Raw genomic sequence first — 14,479 nt, 5'->3', positions numbered from 1 at the left:
AGTGGTGTGGCCTTGCAGGGTGACAATATAAGTAGTTATGTTACATGCTGAATATTATCAACTTTTATTCTATTTTTTACCTGCCCTAAGATTTAAATGATGCAGTAATGCAGGTAATTTCTAGAAAACGTAAAGTCCTAATGTTGACAGGTTTATTCTGTTGCGCTTTGCTTTTTGTGGAGTACGTATCAAAAAAGTTCACACGAGAACTCAGAGTTTTAGCTAAAATAAAAAGTCAATGCTTATTGAATGATTTACAAGCATACAGCAGCATTGGATATTCATTGCCTGTTACTTTATGTCTCCAACCACACTGTTGTCCTGCACATTCCACAGTTGTTGTGTATATATATTGTTGTATATCTTATAAAGTATATATTACTTAGGCCAAGTTCATGCTTCAGTTATTTGGTCAGTTATTTCCTTCAGTTAGTCTGAGCCAAAACTAGGTGCAGGTCAGAAGCACAGAACAGGTGCAGATCTCTACATTATATCTTATCTCTGTGTAGGCTTAACTAGGGCTTTTAGCTCACTGATGGAAATAACTGATCAAATAACTGAAGTGTGAACTCAACCTTGGTAGTATTAATCATTCTGCAACAAAAGAAAATGTGACTGATAAGTGTCTTAGTACAGTAGTACAGTGCAGTAATTTGTCATAGTGATTGCATGGGCGAAGGCAAATTTGTCTATGCAGTAACATACAGGTAGGTGGCTGTGCTATGTGATTATATGCAAAAAAAAAAAGCTAATGTATACAAATGTATACATATCCCAAAATTGTGCCTTAAAGTTCCTGACTAGAAATTAAATGTAAGTCACTACCTTTTGGTGATGCTTCACTGCTACTTATCTTCCACATCACTTACTGTTTGGCTGCTTTTTATTTAAGCACCATCAGATCAGTGCTCTGATCTGTGGAGGTAGTCTTGAGTCCAAGGTAGTCTGAGACACACTTCCTTTCTCATAATTGGCCGAGGCTGTCCCTTTCTGTCTCCTCTTTGCAGCTCTCCCTCTGCAGATTGGCTTCAGTGTTTAAACACAAATTTATCACAGGCTCAGCAGTAAGTCAGTGCATAGAAAGCTGATTTGTATTACAGCAAGGGCAGAATGATTAGAACGTACAGATTACTAAACTTTGAGGGAGAAAAGGTATGCAAATCTCTCTTTCCAAAAAGAGTGGCAGTAGAGTCTCAGCTTTCCTTTCCTTTTGGAAAGAGAGTTTCTTTGCATATCTTTTCCCAGAAGACCTTTGCCTGGCCCGGAGAAATCGTACCCCCAGAATCCTGAAAAAGACCTCCCACCCAGGTAAGCCAGTTCTCTCTATTCTGCAATGATGAGGGGCAATTACCTCTAATCAGCTGTTTGCAGCTGACGTATCATCTTAGCTATAATCCTAAATTATATCTCAAGTCCCGTTCAAAAGGTCAGGCATTGACTTATTGAATAGCTACCTTGCATTTGGAGGCATTAAACGCTTAGGTTTCTTTTCATTTTGGAAAGAGGGGTGATCTGCTTCCTTTTTTTTTTTTTTTTGCAATGGCACATTGCCCTATAAGGCTTCTCTTTCTCTCCATAAGGATAAATAGTACCTCAATACAGTGACAAAAGAGGACTGTCGGGTAGCTGCCACACATATACTGAGATAAATAAGCCTTAGTAAGGTGAGGCCTGTAGTGTCTCTTTAAAATCCACAACTTGTTCTTCAAAAAGCAAGCCCTCATACATCTACCTTAATGTAGAATTAAAGGGGGATTCTGGTGATGTCAAGGGGATAACTATTCTACTGCTGGGACCCCCATGATCACCTGAATAGGGACCCCGTACACGGTGGATCCCCCCCAAAATGAACAGAGCAGACAGCTGGATGTGCACACAGCCGCTCCATTCTTTTCTATGTGAGTTCCAGAGATAGCCAAGCACTGTACTCAGCTATTTCCAGAGGTCCCATAGAAATGAATAGACTGGCTGCACGCAAGCACGGCTGGCCACTTCGTTCATTTTGGGAGGCTCCATGGGGTACTGTGTCCCCATTCCAATGATCATTGAGGTCTCATTGGTAGGACCCCCACTGTTTTAATAGTTATGCCCTATGGATAGGGAATAATTTTAAACAACCAGAATACTCCTTTAAATGGGTTATGTCATGACTGATGTAAAAAATGTAAATCAGACATCATTTCATACATGACAGTCTCTTTCTAACAAAGCTAGAACTAGCCCTGTTCCTCACATGGATCCAGAGATCTCCCCATTCATTGCCCCATGTTATGGACAATGCTTGTGGAACCATTGTATCAACTAACTGGTTTGGCGTTGGTTTAAACCTAAGGGCATTGTGCGGTGGTCCTCTGGTATTCACCCTTTATCCCTACCCCATACAGGGCTCTGGACTTCAGTGCAGGGATGCCACCAAGCCATTACCTCTAGGAATAGTTCTGGTGTCGTTGGCAGCTGAGACAATTGGGTCAGAACCACCAGTGCAAGGCACTGGAAGCACAGGCAAGATCATAGACCGAGCCAGGCAAGGACTGACAGGCATAACACTATGAATCCAAGGCAAAACACAGACAGAACCAGACGGTGGACAAGCAGGCAGGGAACATGTAAAATCCACGGTTCAGGGTACAATTCAGACATAGCAGATACATGTGCAGAACTGTAGCAAGACAGAACAGGTACAGAACTCTAGAAGACAGTTCAGACACAGACAGACAAAGCAGGTCTAGATACAAAAACTTGGCTAGGCAGGTCAGACAAGAGATAGAACTTAGGAATCCTTTGGCAAACAGAACCAAGACCGAATTCAGACATGCACAGAATAGACACAAGAGCGTGGCAACAGAACTTGGACAGAATTCAGACAGAGAAAGAATGTGCAAAGATCCAATACAATCAATGTTGCACATCCAGGACAGGTGGCAGAACTCAAGAAACATGTACCAGACGGACTCAGAACTATATAGCAGACTTAACAAACTCATTAGTTAAACAGATGCAGACACAAGACCAGGGAACATTAACTCTTGCAATACAGGACAGAGAGCATATACAAGCAGATATGCACAATTCACACCACAAATAACCAACACCAGGATACACGGAGCAGTGGCAACATGCTTTCAACCTGCATGCTGCCAACACTGGTGCGCACAATACAATGGTAACAAGTTAAACGCCATAGTAACATTCCAATTGCTCCGCTATCTTGGTGACAGTTGAAGATTTAATATAAATGCATCCGACCACCTCAGTGAGGTGGACAGGGAAATAAGCAAAAGAACAAATAACAGCTGCACGCTTTTTGTCCAGCTGATTCCTGGCATTCTATGCCAGAACAGCCTGCTGGAGAGAACAGCCGCATATGTGAAACTAGCCTTACTAGAATTGCCTGTAGGGTGTGTGTGTGCCAAAGGTAAATCAGATGATGAACTCCATTAAGGACTGGGAATGACTGTATTGCGCTGTGGAATATGTTGATGCTATATTAGCAACAAGAATAATAAAGCTCTGGCTTATGAAATACAAGGTAAAAAATAAAAACATTTTGGTAAATTAGTTATTGAATATTTCAAAGTTCTCCAATACAGTGTATATACTGGCTCCAGAGAGGATATTCACACTAATAAATGTTTCCCACCACAGACCTTTATGTGGGATGTGCCATTAATGTGCTATTTTTGGGGACGTAACTGCTGGGTTTTCCATTTATGGTGAGAATGGGGTTGTCTTTTCCTAGCAGTCCCTCTGTGACTTTCGGCCTAGAACATTGAATGGACACCCCTGTTCTCAGAACTGTTTAGAGCTATATGTTTGTATTACACTTCTTTTGTGCTGATACAGTTGAAGGAGTTTTTCTATTTTACTGCCTATAAGGATACTTGGTGTTTTGCAATTAGTAAGCAATTTCCTCATGTTTTTCAACAGTAGTTGAAAGTCAAACCCTATACTGACATTAAAGAGGACCTTTCACCGATTATTACACTATGAACTAACTATACAGACATGTAGAGCGGCGCCCGGGGATCTCACTGCACTTACTATTATCCCCGGGCGCTGCTCCGTTCTCCTGCTATGTCCTCCGGTATCTCCATTCCCTAAGTTATGGTAGGCGGAGTCTACCCTTGTTCTTCTGTAGCGCTGGCCAATCGAATTGCAGAGCTCACAGCCTGGGAGAAAATAACCTCCCAGGCTGTGAGCTCTGCGCTGCGATTGGCCAGCACTAGAGCAGAACAAGGGCAGACTCCGCCTACCATAACTTAGTGACTGGAATCTCCGCCTACTATAACTTAGTGAGCGGAGATACCGGAGGGCATAACGGGAGAACGGAGCGGCGCCCAGGGATAATAGTAAGTGCAGTGAGATCCCCGGGCGCCGCTCTACATGTCTGTATAGTTAGTTCATAGTGTAATAATCGGTGAAAGGTCCTCTTTAATAATAACCCTTTCAAGAATGATGTGCAAGACATTCTAAACTTGCGTACAACAAATGGATGACAGTGCCACAGCAACAGGTACTACGCATGGGTGATAAGCGTCTATGCAAATGTAAAATAATTGCACAGCATTGTTTATATTTGGTAACAGTGCTTTAAAGGGATGGCGTTGTCATGAAGGTTTTAATGAATTTTTACCAATATTTTAAATGGAAGTTGTTGCCACTGGTCCAACTTCTCTATCCCCTGCCATTCAGCTGTTATTACCAGAGGAAGTCACATCTGCCCATTCATTTGCCATCCAATGGCCACAACAGGATAAATGTAACTTTACATAGCGTTTTTATGAAGTGTGACTCTCCTACAGAGGGGGTTTCTAGGATCCCCCTTTATGATATCCATATACACTAATAACTCATAATGGACATGGGCTGTCTCCATGAGAAAAACTCTTTAACAATTTTATTACAGACGCCATGAATATTGAGCATAGTCTCTGGTTAGATTAGTAAATAAGAAGACAAGCTATTCATCTGTCTTCTCCGTGAATGAAAGCATTAGCTTATTTTATTTTATCATGACTCAATGTGTGTTTCATAATCACCTTTTCAATTTGTCTTACATAAGCTGCGTAGTGAGTAGTAGTAGTGCCATAACTGTTTGTCCTTCAAAGCAGCAAAGGATTAGAGACCAAGACAGGTTTTCTGCTCAAATTTTTTTTAAGTGTGAAAGGGAGGACAAAAAACTAACTGAAGTGACGCATTATAGACCATGAAAGTAGATAAGGACAGGATAACTTTACTAGTTGTTCTGGTGTTCTAATAGTATTTTGTGGTGCTTTACCTTTTTAGGAAATGTCTGTTTCTTTTCTTCCCTGTTGAAAATATTAAACGGCAAATAAATTGCTATTCTCCTTTTTTTCTACTAGTTTGAAATCATGCAGTTTTCTATCAGTGTACTAATACTAATCATGACAAAAAACATATGTCTAAGATATGTCTAAAATAAAAATCCAAACATTCATGTTTATGATATGCAGATATACACTGACCTAAAGAATTAGGAACACCATACTAATACGGTATTGGACCCCCTTTTGCTTTCAGAACTGCCTTAATTCTATGTGGCATTGATTCCACAAGGTGCTGATAGCATTCTTTAGAAATTTTGGCCCATATTGATAGGATAGCATCTTGCAGTTGATGGAGATTTGAGGGATGCACATCCAGGGCACGAAGCTCCCGTTCCACCACATCCCAAAGATGCTCTATTGGGTTGAGATCTGGTGACTGTGGGGGCCATTTTAGTACAGTGAACTCATTGTCATGTTTAAGAAACCAATTTGAAATGATTCGAGCTTTGTGACATGGTGCATTATCCTGCTGGAAGTAGCCATTAGAGGATGGGTACATGGTGGTCATGAAGGGATGGACATGGTCAGAAACAATGCTCAGGTAGCCCGTGGCATCGAAACGATGCCCAATTGACACTAAGGGGCCTAAAGTGTGCCTAGAAAACATCCCCACACCATTACACCACCACCAGCAGCCTGCACAGTGGTAACAAGGCATGATGGATACATGTTCTCATTCTCCCTCCCTGACGAAGGAGCCCGCACGGCCCCGAAACGCGTAGGAAGGTTTTTTGTCCCACGGAGGCCACAGTACTCCTACCAGTGACGTCACCATTTTGGTTTCCAGGACAACCACAGTAACCAGTCACCTCGCACCGCGCTTGCTTCCGGCCGGGGCAGCGCTCGTGCTAGCAGGTGAACGAAGAGGACACGCTCATTCGCAACGAAGAATATTAATAAAGAAGATTCCACACAAGCCGGATAAGAAGGAAGGCTATTTGAACCAGAACAAGAACGCTCATCAGGGCGAACCTCCTTTCAGGTAGGAACCACATTAGTAGCATTCTTATGTCCCCAGCTCTAGCGGATTTTTGTGACACCTCCTAATTGAGTTAGTAGGTGGATGCCACAATCTGCCTGCATACTGCCCCCTCTTTCTTTGTCGCGTCCCCGATCCATCTAGTCCTCTCACCCAGCGACAGTAGCCATTTAGAGTGTATTTCCTGCGCACATGTCCAGTATCACCCACGGGTGATACATTGGCCTTTATCATGTTCTCATTCTGTTTACGCCAAATTCGGACTCTATCATTTCAATGTCTCAACAGAAATCGAGACTCATCAGACCAGGCAACATTTTTTCAGTCTTCAATAGTCCAATTTTCATGAGCTCGTGCAAATTGTAGCCTCTTTTTCCTCTTTGTAGTGGAGATGAGTGGTACCCGGTGGGGTCTTCTGCTGTTGTAGCCCATCCGCCTCAACGTTGGGCGTGTTGTGGCTTCACAAATGCTTTGCTGCATACCTCGGTTGTAACGAGTGGTTATTTCAGTCAACGTTGCTCTTCTATCAGCTTGAATCAGTCGGCCCATTCTCCTCTGACCTCTAGCATCCACAAGGCATTTTCGCCCACAGGACTGCCGCATACTGGATGTTTTTCCCTTTTCACACCATTCTTTGTAAACCCTAGAAATGGTTGTGCGTGAAAATCCCAGTAACTGAGCAGATTGTGAAATACTCAGACCATCCCGTCTGGCACCAACAACCATGTGTCACGGAACCATGAACCAGACGTACAACAAGGGATAAGTGAAAATAAGAAGGCTTTATTGAAAATAAAGCTGTAAAGCAAAAGTCCAAACGGATGGCGAAACCGAAGCAGAGTCTTTGCGAAGCCAGAGGTCAGGAACCAGAAGGGTAGTCAGACGAAGCCAGGATCAGGAACCAGCAGGGTAGTCAGACGAAGCCAGGATCAGGAACCAGCAGGGTAGTCGGACGAAACCAGGATCAGGAACCAGCAGGGTAGTCGGACGAAACCAGGATCAGGAACCAGAAGCAGCAGCAGTCTAGAAGCATGTGAACACAGGAGGACCAAGCGAGGAACTGAAGCCACAGACCTCCTATATATATGAGCTAGGCATCCAGCTCCTCCCAGTGGGAAGGAGGAGCCGCAGGGTGGGAGGCTACAAGAAACCCAGAAACCAAGATGGCCGCCAGCACATGTCAAACGAAGGAGAACAGCAAGAAGGTAAGACCATGACAGTACCTCCCCCTCAAGGGCCCCTCCTCCGCGGAGTAAAGAACGGTTTCTGAGGGAAGCGTGCGTGGAAGGCTCGGAGCAAGGCAGGAGCATGGACATCTGCGGAGGGAACCCAGGAACGCTCCTCTGGACCATAACCACGCCAATGGACCAAAAACTGCACCCGACCGCGGACCAGGCGTGAGTCCAGGATATTGCTCACCTCATACTCCTCACGATTACCCACTTGGACCGGACGAGGCCGAGGAACCGAGGAAGTGAAACGATTACACACCAGTGGCTTCAACAGGGAGACATGAAACACGTTGGAGATCCGCATGCCAGGAGGAAGCGCAAGGGCATAGGCTACCGGGTTTACCCTGCGAAGCACTCGGAAGGGACCAACAAAGCGAGGCGCCAGCTTGGGAGTGGGCATTCGAAGGTTGAGGTTGCGGGTGGACAACCATACACGGTCTCCGACCTGGTAGGAAGGAGCAGGCGCTCGTCTGCGATCAGCCTGGAGTCTCTGGCGCTGCGCAGAGACCTCAAGGGACTTCTGGATCAGTACCCAAGAAGCACGTAGGACGGAAAGGTGATCCTCCACAGCCGGAATATCCTGGGGAGAGAATACCTCCGGTAACACGGCAGGTTGGAACCCATAATTGGCCATGAAGGGAGACGTCCCAGAGGAAGAGTTCACCGCCGTGTTCCTGGCAAACTCAGCCCAAGGCAGGAGGTCAACCCAATTGTTTTGGTGATCGGAGACATAGCAACGAAGGAATTGCTCCAAGGCCTGATTGGATCGTTCTGCGGCCCCATTGGACTGAGGGTGGTAGGCCGAGGAGAAGGAGAGATGAATCCCCAACTGGGAGCAAAAGGCGCGCCAGAACCTGGACACAAACTGACTCCCCCGATCCGACACAATCTCCTTGGGCAAACCGTGCAACCGGAAGACCTCACTGGCAAAAATCGTGGCCAACTCTTGTGCAGAGGGTAACTTCTTGAGAGGAACACAGTGGCACATTTTGGAAAACCGATCCACAATCATGAGAATGACCGTATGGCCTCGGGATGCAGGGAGGTCCACAATGAAATCCATCCCCAGGTGTGACCATGGGCGCTCCCCGGTGGCTATGGGTTGCAGAAGGCCCAACGGAAGGTGCCGAGGGGACTTACTCTGGGCACAAACGGAGCATGCCGCTACATATGCGGCGATGTCGGAACGTAGGGAAGGCCACCAAAACAGACGTGAAACAGCCCAGGACAGCTGATTCTTTCCAGGATGCCCCGCGGTCTTGGAGTTATGGTAGGTTCGCAACAACCGAGTGCGCAACTCCTCAGGCACAAAACATCTGCCGTTGGGTCTCCCAGAGGGAGCACCAGATTGAGCCGCCAAAATCTGCTCACCCAGGGGAGAGGTCAGGCTGGTGCGAATGGCGGCCAAGATCTGATTCGGAGGTATGACCGAAGTCGGAATCGACTCCTCCCTGGACAGCTCGGAGTACTGCCGTGATAAGGCATCCGCCCTGATGTTCTTGGAACCGGGTAGGTAGAAGACCACGTAATTAAAACGTGACAAGAACAGAGCCCATCTGGCCTGACGTGGTGTCAATCTCTTGGCCTCAGAAAGGTAGGTCAGATTCTTGTGGTCCGTCAGGATGAGGACCGGAACCACCGAACCCTCGAGCAAGTGCCTCCATTCTTTAAGGGCCTGCACGATGGCCAATAACTCCCTGTCACCAATCTGATAGTTGCACTCCGCGGAAGACAGTTTCCGGGAGTAAAACCCACAAGGAAGCAGAGGACCCTCTGGTGTTCTACGCTGAGACAGAAGGGCGCCTACTCCCGTCTCAGACGCGTCCACCTCGAGGACAAAGGGCAACCCAGGGTTGGGATGCGACAGAATCGGAGCCGACACAAAGGCGGACTTTAGAGCCTCAAAAGCTCGGATGGCCTCGAGCGGCCAGACCTGGGAATTACTGACCTTCCTGGTCAGATCCGTGAGAGGCTTGGCTAGCATGGAAAAGTCCCTGATGAACTTCCGATAATAATTGGCGAAGCCCAAAAAGCGCTGCAGGGAACGAAGACCACTGGGCTGGGGCCACTGTAAGACAGCCGAAACCTTCTCAGGATCCATGGAGAACCCCTCAGCGGAAATGATGTAACCTAAGAAGGTTACCTGGGATCGGTGAAATTCGCATTTCTCAAGCTTACCGAACAGCTTGTTCTCTCGTAACCGTTGCAACACTCGTCTGACATCCAGAATGTGGGCCTCCATGGATTCAGAATATACCAAGATGTCATCCAAATAGACCACCACACACTGCTGCAACAGGTCACGGAAAACATCGTTGATGAATTCCTGAAAGACTGCGGGCGCATTGCACAACCCAAAGGGCATAACCAAGGATTCATAATGACCGGTCCTGGTGTTAAACGCGGTCTTCCACTCATCGCCCGCCTTGATCCTTACCAGGTTATATGCCGCCCTCAGGTCGAGTTTGGTAAAGACCGTGGCCCCTTTAAGGCGATCGAACAGCTCGGAAATCAAGGGTATCGGGTAAGCGTTCTTGATCGTGATGCGATTGAGACCCCTGTAATCGATGCAAGGCCTCAACTCACCGCCCTTCTTTTTCACAAAGAAAAATCCAGCCCCTGCCGGGGACGAGGATTTGCGAATGTGTCCGCGTGAAAGCGCCTCCCTCACGTACTCCTCCATGGCCTCATTCTCCGCTACCGACAGTGGATAGACTTTGCCACGAGGAGGAACGGCACCAGATTGTAACTCTATGGCACAATCGTATGGGCGGTGCGGAGGTAGGGCAACCGCGCGCACCTTATCGAATACATCCCGGTACTCCTCGTATTCAGGAGGCAACAGAGAGTCCGAGGAAGTACACAGCAACTTGACAGACCCATGGATGCAACTAGCCCCACACTGCGGTGACCACGAGAGGATCTCGGCCGATCTCCAATCGAAAGTCGGATTATGCTTCCGGAGCCAGGGGTACCCCAAGACCACCGAGTAGTGTGGAGACGAAATAACCTGGAGGCAGACCGACTCTCTGTGAACGGCACCAATGGCTATCCCCACTGGAAGGGTCTCATGAGTCACGTGTGGCGGCAGAAGGGGTCTGCCGTCTATCGCCTCAAGAGCCAGTGGGGAACCTCGAGCCTGCAGAGGAATGGAATTGGCGGCAGCGAACACATTATCAATGAACAAACCACCAGCACCAGAGTCCACCAACGCCTGGGTCGTCACCGAGCCCCCGACCCAGGAGAGGACAACAGTGATCAGTGGTTTGTCAACACGGGAAACCGGGGACGAGGAGACTCCACCCAAGATCTGCCCCCGACAGGATCTCAGGTGCGAGCGTTTCCCGGACGGTTCGGACATGCCAACCGAAAATGCCCACCGAGACCACAGTACATGCATCGGCCCTCGCGTCTCCGGAGTACCCTCTCCCCCTCGGACAGGCGAGCAAACCCCAGCTGCATGGGTTCACCCCCAGACAAGTCATCCCCAGGAGGCGTGGGAGGAGAGGGAGGCACGGGTGGGACAGCAAACGTAGGCGCCAATCTGTTAGAAAACCTCCGCAGGCTCTCCTTAAAGGAAGGTCTCTCCCTGAGTCTGGTGTCAATCAAAATCAGGAAAGAAATAAGAGACTCGAGCTCCACTGGTAGGTCCTTAGCTGCAACCTCATCCTTCAAGGCATCCGAGAGACCATGAGAGAAAGCAGCGACCAGAGCCTCATTATTCCAGCCCACCTCTGCTGCCAGGGTACGAAACTCAATGGCGTATTCAGCTACGGATCGTGAACCCTGTCTGATGGACATAAGGAGCTTCGCAGCAGAGGCAGCACGAGCCGGCACATCGAATACCTTCCGAAGAGAAGCAACAAAACCGGAACACTCGGCAACCACCGGATTGTTGTTCTCCCATAAAGGGCTGGCCCAGGCCAAGGCCTTGTCCGAGAGCAGCGAGATCAAGAAGCCCACCTTTGATCTCTCAGTAGGAAAGGCATGTGGCAGCAACTCGAAATAAATGCCCACCTGGTTAAGGAAACCTCGGCACTGAGTTGGCTCTCCCCCAAAGCGCTGTGGAAGAGGGGCAGAACCGGTCATACCCCGAAACACCGCAGGTGCAACAACAGGTGTCGGGGTAGACTCTGGTGCAACAACCGGAGCGGCAGTAGGAGCGGGCCCAGGAGCGACAACCGACCCATCGGCAACGGGAGCGAAATGAGCCGTGCGTTCAAGCAGGGTTTGCAACGCCACAGCGAACCGACCCAACAGGTGATCCTGCTGATCAAGTATGGCAACCAGCGTGGGTAGCGAGGATGGCCCTGTACCGTCAGAATTCATGGCTTGGTCCTAATGTCACGGAACCATGAACCAGACGTACAACAAGGGATAAGTGAAAATAAGAAGGCTTTATTGAAAATAAAGCTGTAAAGCAAAAGTCCAAACGGATGGCGAAACCGAAGCAGAGTCTTTGCGAAGCCAGAGGTCAGGAACCAGAAGGGTAGTCAGACGAAGCCAGGATCAGGAACCAGCAGGGTAGTCAGACGAAGCCAGGATCAGGAACCAGCAGGGTAGTCGGACGAAACCAGGATCAGGAACCAGCAGGGTAGTCGGACGAAACCAGGATCAGGAACCAGAAGCAGCAGCAGTCTAGAAGCATGTGAACACAGGAGGACCAAGCGAGGAACTGAAGCCACAGACCTCCTATATATATGAGCTAGGCATCCAGCTCCTCCCAGTGGGAAGGAGGAGCCGCAGGGTGGGAGGCTACAAGAAACCCAGAAACCAAGATGGCCGCCAGCACATGTCAAACGAAGGAGAACAGCAAGAAGGTAAGACCATGACACCATGCCACGCTCAAAATTGCTTAAATCACCCATCTTTCCCATTCTGACATTCAGTTTGGAGTTCAGGAGATTGTCTTGACCAGGACCACACCCCTAAATGCATTGAAGCAACTGCCATGTGATTGGTTGACTAGATAATTGCATTAATGAGAAATAGAACAGGTGTTCCTAATAATTCTTTAGGTGAGTGTATGTATTATATGTTGACTCTGGGTACTATTATCATGTTGATGGATGTATGATGGATGTTAAGTCTTCAGATGTCGCACCCAGTCAGAAGCTGGGTAGGCAGCATAACCCGGGTGCCTGCTGTTTTACCGCTGAGAATCCGTGATCAGTGATAATGCTAATCATGGATTTTAACCATTTATTTTTATATCTTGATCGATTTAAACCACGGCATCTGCATGGTCTTTTTCCTGGAGGACTTTTCTCCCGGGGACTGAATGGCTCCCCTGCACCGAGATCACAGGAGCTGTTAGGTTACTATGACAGCCTTGGGCATTCTATATGCTCTGTCATAGCTAAGTTCCTAGGGGAACTTTAAGTATAAAAAAAGAATAAAAAGATATAAAAATTCAAAACACCCTTTTCCCTTATTATAAGCAATAAAAAAAAAGGATTATTGATATTGCAGCATCCCTAAACGCCTGTACTGTTAAACTATAAAAGTATTTATCCCTTACGGTAAACAGCGTAACAGAAAAACAAACAAAATTGACAATTTTCCGTTTTTTTCATCGCATCATCTCCCCCCAAATAATTAAATAAAAAGTGATCAAAAAGACATACACACGCTTAAATAGTATCAATAAAAATACAGATCACCCCACAGCTCTGTAGGCATACATATAAAAAGATTGTGGGGGGTCATAATATGGCGATGAAAAAAAAAAAAAAATTTCTTCCCAAAAGACAAGAAAAACTATTAAATTGTGGTATCGCCATAATCATATTGACCCCAAGAATGAAACTAACAGGTATTTTTATTGTGTAGGAAATGCCATAAAAGTGAAACCACATAAAACTGTGGTGGAATTGCATTTTCCCAATTCCAACCCCATTTGGAATTTTTTGCAGCTTTCAACAACTACCGTATGTATGCAATGTTAAATGGTACCATTAGAACTTGCAACTTATCCCGCAAAAAAAGTCTCATACTACTATGTGAACCGAAAAATAAAATTATAAAATTATGGCTCTGGGAAGGCAGGGAAAGCATAAAAACAAAAAATTGTTTGGTTGGGGTTAAGCTGGCCATGCATATGAGACACCTGTTGCTGAATGATTGTTTGATCTTCAGCTGTTTCTCCCAACTTCACCATAACTGCACATGATCAAATGCTGAGCCTGAATGTTTATTTCAGTGGGGAAAAATGAGCAAGCTTATTGCTAATAGAAACAAAGGATTTTACATGTTGGAAATCCACATAGTGATGATTCTGCTATATTACAACTTACATGAAGTGATTTTAGAGCCGAATGCTGAAAATGACCTTTTATAAAGCACTTTTAAGAATATATTTTAATACAATTCAGGTACCACACTGTAGGAAGGATAGAGAGTTCAGAGGGGTTGATAGCAAGCACTTAAATACATTTTTTATATATTAATAGGTAACTTGTTTTGCAAGAAAAGGTTGACAAAAGTGATCTTGTTTAGTTTAAATAGAGTCTGTCACCTCCTAAATTTGTTTCAAACCAAACATATCAGAGCTGATGGTGATTACACAGGAGAAGTTGGTAGAATGGCGTGGCACTCTCGTCCAGGTTGAGTGGGTTCCTATCCCTCAACAGAAGAAATTAGAAACTTCAAAATGTGCGGGTGCGTTACGGGAACACCCGCAATTTTTCCGCGCGAGTGCAAAACACTCGCGTGAGAAAAATCGCTCATGTTTGGTACCCAAACCCGAACTTCTTCACAGAAGTTCAGGCTTGGATTAGGTGTTCTGTAGATTGTATTATTTCCCCTTCTAACATAGTTATAAGGGGAAATAATAGCATTCTGAATACAGAATGCATAGTAAAATAGCGCTGGAGGGGTTAAAAAAATTATAATAATAATAATTTAACTCACCTTAGTCC

General features: G+C 46.4%; 1 protein-coding gene across 1 annotated transcript in view; it reads left to right on the top strand.

The window, feature by feature from the left end:
- The window catches only part of FAM227B (family with sequence similarity 227 member B), a 695,955-nt gene that overhangs the window by 324,540 nt on the left and 356,936 nt on the right, over positions 1 to 14,479 (top strand). The gene's annotated exons all lie outside the window — the stretch shown is intronic.

Source organism: Bufo bufo, chromosome 1, assembly GCF_905171765.1.
Source record: "Bufo bufo chromosome 1, aBufBuf1.1, whole genome shotgun sequence".
Taxonomy (NCBI): Eukaryota; Metazoa; Chordata; class Amphibia; order Anura; family Bufonidae; genus Bufo; species Bufo bufo.
Note: the sequence above shows the minus strand (reverse complement) of the source record. Positions and strands in the feature narration are given on the sequence as shown.